A 6,231-nucleotide genomic window follows, 5' to 3' on the forward strand; every position below is an offset into this window, starting at 1 on the left:
TTTTTTTTTTTTTTTTTTTTTTTTTTTTTTTTTTGTATAATTACTATAAATCCGATATATTCGTGCATTATTAGTCCTAAGGATGAAACCTGGGCCAAAATGGACCAGCTGAAATTTCTGAAAAAATGATTCTTTCAAGTTTTTATGGTCAAATTATAAAAAATTTAATGTACTAATCTGTTTTTCGGCTGATCCTCTATAGCTGGGGCAAATTCGGCCATTGAAAATATTCGAAAATAATATTTTAATTTTTAATAGATAAAATTTTGGAAATAATGAAGAATAATCTATGATTTAAAAAATCAAAAAAACATTTTTTGGGTTCAAAATAATGACAAATAAAAAATATAGAATTGTTTTTTTTTTTTATTAAATGACAATTAATAATTAAGCTAATCGAGGGGAAACGATTTATTAAACCTATGATGTGAAATGTCATTTTTCTTTATGTATATTACATATAAAAAATTTGAATTTAATAAAATTTGATCAACTTTCAGGAATCTTTTTTTTCAACGTTTTTAAAGGGTAACCCATTTTGCCCGCCAAAAATGAAAATTTCATGTCTGCTAAAGTTTTGTACATAGCAATAACTAATTAAATGCAAATTATTAATATTAATCATATACTCTGTAGATGGTTATGCCCTGGTCGTCTCTATATACATATATATAGATACATGTAAAGTTGGTAATTTTAATATTAAATAAAAATTTAACCCAGGCTGAGGCATTGGCCAATGGTCAGCTGCCAAGGCGCAGCTTGACAAAAATTAAACTATCGGACCCAGCCTCGGCTGATCCTTGGGTTGATGGTCAGCGGTCAAGATTCGATTTAACAAAAATTAAACTATCAGGCCTGGCCCTGGGCGAGGCTCGGGCCAGTGATCACTACCCAAGGCTCAGCTAAATTTAATGAAATCAAAGGACCAAGCCTCGGCCTAGGCTTGGGCCAATGGTTAGCTGCCAAGACTTGGGTTAACGCAATCAAACTTTCGGGCCGAGCCCTGGCCAAGGCTTGGACCAATGGTCAGCTACCGAAACTTGGCAAGTGACAATAGGGCCAAGACTCGGCCTATAGTCAGCCTTAGCGATTCCTACCTGGGATGTGTATTTGTTTTGTAAAAATTACATTTAAATTGTTGGTATAAATTCTGTCCGAATTATTTTTCCTGACAAAGATACGTTTAAGACTTCAAAACATTTATAATTGTGGGACTTTAAAATTTTTTGCAACCCACAATGAAATAAATGTATAAGTCATGTAAAATAACTTATTGAAAGAAAAAAAAAAATGGGCCTAAATTTTACAAAATAAATATCATATTTATAGAATTACTTTTTTTTTTAATTGTATCAACTAAAAAAATAAAATTTATTTTTACGTCAGACATTCTCAAAGTGTTCCTGTCCAGTTCATTAACAGAAAAGCCACGCAGGACTCTATAATTTTAGCATAGGGTTTTCCGAATCCGTTTTCCATCCGGTCCTCTTCCGGCAAACCTTAGACCACTCGAATAGTTTCAATCAGTGATCGGCAGTATCGATTTTTTTATAAACGATATCAATAATATTACTAATTCTTTCGAAAAATTAGTAATTAACCAGTAAGTATTACTAATTTTCTGTAAAATTAAACAATTAGTAAAAATATATTGCTAATTTTTTTAAAATAAGTAATTAGCGATGAAATATTACTAATTTTTTGAAAAAATTAGTAATTAGCCAGAAATTAGTTCTTATTACTAAATTTTACTAAATATTATTACTAAGTATTACTAAAAACTATTACTAAAAAAGTAATATTTTTCTTATTACTTCTAAAAAAGAAAATTATATATTTTAAACACAATTTTTTTCAATTTGTTATATAATAAAATAAAATGATAGCTCATCAAAATTACAAAAAGGTCTATATAGTAGTATTAAATTAATTAAGTTACCTGATATACATAAAAAAACGGTGTATCATTCTTATATTTACAATACAGTGCATCTAGTTTTTGATCGTAAACCAATCATGATGCTGGAACGATCTCTAGATTCCCTGTAATCACTTTATTCAATTTTGTATTAACTATTTATCCTATAGTAAACTATGAAATCTCTTAACGACACATCATACTTTTTCGTAGATCATTTAATTCTCTTTAACTTCGATTTTCGTTATTTAACTTGCCATTACGATAATTTTTTTAATTTTCTAATTTCAATTCTTCAATTTTTTGCATTTAGCTTTTAAAATTTTTTGACAATTTTTTTTTGCTCTATAACCTCGACAATTTCTGAGCTTTTTAAAAAAAATATTTATTTTGTTATTAATGTTTGTTTAAAAGGTTGAAAAATCAAATAATGAGAAATCTACTTCCATTACGGTTGCCGAATGGCCTTTTTTTTAATTCTATCAACTAAAAAAATAAAATTCATTTTTACCTCAGACATTCTCGAAGTGTTCCTGTCCAATTCCTTACCCGGAAAGCTTCGCATGACTTTATAATTTTAGCATAAGGTTTTTCGATTCCGTTTTCCATCTGGTCCTCTTCCGGCAAACCTTAGACCACTCGAATAGTTTTAATATTGGACAATCCTGATCTATGCCATGTCCGAAACTGCACAGGCAAGAATACGGCATGCCCTTTCCGGTATACAATATTGGTACCTGACCCGGACCGGGTATAGTGTCAGGCATTACATCATCAGGTATTAGCAGCAGGTTCTTAATAACGAATCAAATTGATGATAATGATCCATCATTTATGGATATTGCGCAAAAAAAAAAAAAAAAAATTGTCATTAGAAGCGTTGAACCATTAGAAAATAAAATTGAATCGATTTTACCTGCAAAAAACTGCAACCCCTTTTCGTCTCTAAGAAATTAAGATCATTGGTCAACAAGTGGTAACAACAATCAGTTAGATTTCTAGTATCTGCAAAAAATGTCTACAGAAATGGATAACAAAAAATATCTCCATTTATGGCTGCAGAAAAAAACCATCAAAACGGAAACGTAAGGGAAACAACGAAAAAAGAAGTACAACGCCTGAAGCTTTAAACAAATTGATGATCGCGAATATTTAAAAATAAATTAATAGAAGACAATTTATCTTTAAATTAAGAAAATTTCCCACTTCCTCAACTTTCAAAATAATCGATCGATTTGGCTCATCTATGAATCCGATTAAAATAATTACCCAAAAAATGGGTATAAAATTTCATAAATAAAAAATATACCTTTCCTTGGTATGGCCGGATGGCACTTTTTTTAAATAATGATTCATTTTAGTTTTATAAAATTTCAAGTTAAATGGAACGATTCTTTTTTTTTTTAAAATCACACTGAATCTAATTTTTCTTTGAAAAAAAAAAAAAAAAAAAAAAGTCCATTAATTATGTCGATGAGTATATTTAGATAAAAAATTATATAATTAATATTTTTTAGATACAATAACTTATTAACAAATTAATTTGTTTTTCAACCATAAATATTATTATATACTAAGGATGTATAGTAACATTATTATGATGAAAAAAGATAAATATTTATAAAGACTTACACGGAAAGAAATGTATGATATTTATCATCATACTCTTATACACTATAGAATTGAATACCTTAAGTATGGAGTGTGGCACCATACTTATGACGTTATTCACTATACAGTAGAGTATAAAACGCCGTAAGTATGGTATTATACAACATACTTATAGTACTCAATGAAATAGTGTATAAGAGTATGGTAATAAACGTAATACATTTATTTTCATATTATTTTCATTCAATAATTATTAGTAGTATAATTAAAAATAATTATAAAAATAAAAAAAAATTTATATTTATTCATCGTAAATATCTAAGTTATGTTTATTAAGGTGTACTGAATTAACGTGAGGCAACCGTTACCTTTTGTTAAATATGTAATTTCTAGCCTGGCGCAGGTGCCATATTTTTTTATGTTTCAACTATTTTTTTTATTTACTTATTTATTTATCCAAATCAATGAATTGATTAATAATAAAATAATTTATAAGTTATTATACGCCGTAAGGGGTTTACATTTAATAAAGTAATATTCGATTATATAAGTACTTCATTGCTAGTACTGCATATTTAAGGTTACTATAGCTATTAAATTTTTTTTTTTCAGTAAAATTTTAGTTTGATCTTCTTAATGAGCAAATTAAAAATTTTATTAACAAGAAAAACTATTAATTCAAGTATGAGTTTATAGTCTTAGTTTGTAATAAGCTTAAAAAAAACATTAAAGTTTGAAAAAAAGTAAAAAATATTCGATTAACGCAATAATCGTGTTGAAAATAAAAAAACAAACCCTAAAAAAAGATACTACATTTATGTTTTACTCACGTTTATTTATAATTAATAATAATTAGATAGATTAAAGCGTTAGTAAATATCTAACACATGTAACAAATTATTGTAAAAGTTGAAAATGAATTATAAGAAAATTATATAATTTTTAATTTGGTTTTGGATATTAACCTATATAAAATAATAATATTTAATATGGTCTACTATAGTTCAATAATTCTTAATGAAATAAGACTATATATAACATCACAAGTATGGAAAATTTTGAAATATGTTTATTTTTTATTATTTTTTTTTTTTTAAAGTAAATATACTAATAATGATTATACATTATTAATAAATAATATAAAATATAACACATATTGATAAATACTATTCGACTTTATTTGAGAATTATTTTAATTTTTAATTAAAAATAATTAAAACAAAAGAATAATTTACTTGTTTGATTTTCAAATAAGATTCTAACGACGAATACCCATATGTATATTTAAAAAAAAAAAAATCAACAATAAATCGCTGGTGTAATAAATATAGAAATTTATTCAAGTATAAACGTGTAATATTAATGCAGGGAGGTACCGTAGCAGTTGACGCAGTTGACGCGGCAGGCAGTTAGCTCGCGACAATAATACTTTTTTACGCCGGCTCGTACTAGTATGAAAGAGTAGTCAATTGGATCAGTTCGAATAAGCGCTGATGGATACTGACTACGACGAGTATATATACTATTAACGTAACACTACCACGGGTCGATGTCTATGACTGAATGACTCTTTATGTGGTAAATCGCTACGGCGTTTATATAATATTATGTATAACTTAAAAGAAGTATACAAATATGAAACCGAGTATTGACTTACTTGTTTCCGAGCAAGAATAAAATATCACATTTACGTGTGTAAAAACCAAGTCGCGTTGATAAAAAAAAATCTAGCGAGAGTAAAATTGTAAAAATCGAGAGGATGTTTGAAAAATAAAAGTTATTATTCAATTTTGTGAATAAATAATGTAGATTCAAAATTTTCAAGTGTTGTAAAAAGCAAATGCTTTAAACAGCACCACTTAAACAATTATTAGTATTTTTAAAAGACTATTACGTTTGTTTAAAGTGAAAGAGGAGTAATTCTGATGTTTTATAATTAAAACATTTACGAAGCTCCCTGGTTGATCCTGCCAGTAGTCATATGCTTGTCTCAAAGATTAAGCCATGCATGTCTCAGTACATGCCGTATTAAGGTGAAACCGCGAATGGCTCATTAAATCAGTTATGGTTCCTTAGATCGTACCCACATTTACTTGGATAACTGTGGTAATTCTAGAGCTAATACATGCAAACCAGAGTTCCGACCAGAGATGGAAGGAACGCTTTTATTAGATCAAAACCAATCGGTGGCTTGTCCATCGTTACTTTTGGTGACTCTGAATAACTTTCTGCTGATCGTATGGTCTAGTACCGACGACGAATCTTTCAAATGTCTGCCTTATCAACTGTCGATGGTAGGTTCTGCGCCTACCATGGTTGTAACGGGTAACGGGGAATCAGGGTTCGATTCCGGAGAGGGAGCCTGAGAAACGGCTACCACATCCAAGGAAGGCAGCAGGCGCGCAAATTACCCACTCCCGGCACGGGGAGGTAGTGACGAAAAATAACGATACGGGACTCATCCGAGGCCCCGTAATCGGAATGAATACACTTTAAATCCTTTAATGAGGATCCATTGGAGGGCAAGTCTGGTGCCAGCAGCCGCGGTAATTCCAGCTCCAATAGCGTATATTAAAGTTGTTGCGGTTAAAAAGCTCGTAGTTGAATCTGTGTTTCATACTGTTGGTTCATCGCTCGCGGTGTTAACTGACATGTTATGGAACGTCCTACCGGTGGATTTAGCTAAGGTCAAACTTGGC

The 6,231-nt window shown here is 29.4% G+C and overlaps 1 non-coding gene across 1 annotated transcript in view; it reads left to right on the forward strand.

Moving 5' to 3' along the window:
• Positions 1-5,486: 5,486 nt before the first annotated feature.
• LOC128668330 (small subunit ribosomal RNA) overlaps positions 5,487-6,231 on the forward strand; it is a 1,910-nt gene continuing 1,165 nt past the window's right edge. The window contains exon 1 of the ribosomal RNA XR_008404091.1: positions 5,487-6,231. This exon is cut by the window's right edge and continues 1,165 nt beyond it. This is a non-coding gene — a ribosomal RNA (small subunit ribosomal RNA).

The sequence above is a fragment of the Microplitis demolitor genome, chromosome 7 (assembly GCF_026212275.2).
Source record: "Microplitis demolitor isolate Queensland-Clemson2020A chromosome 7, iyMicDemo2.1a, whole genome shotgun sequence".
Lineage (NCBI taxonomy): Eukaryota > Metazoa > Arthropoda > Insecta > Hymenoptera > Braconidae > Microplitis > Microplitis demolitor.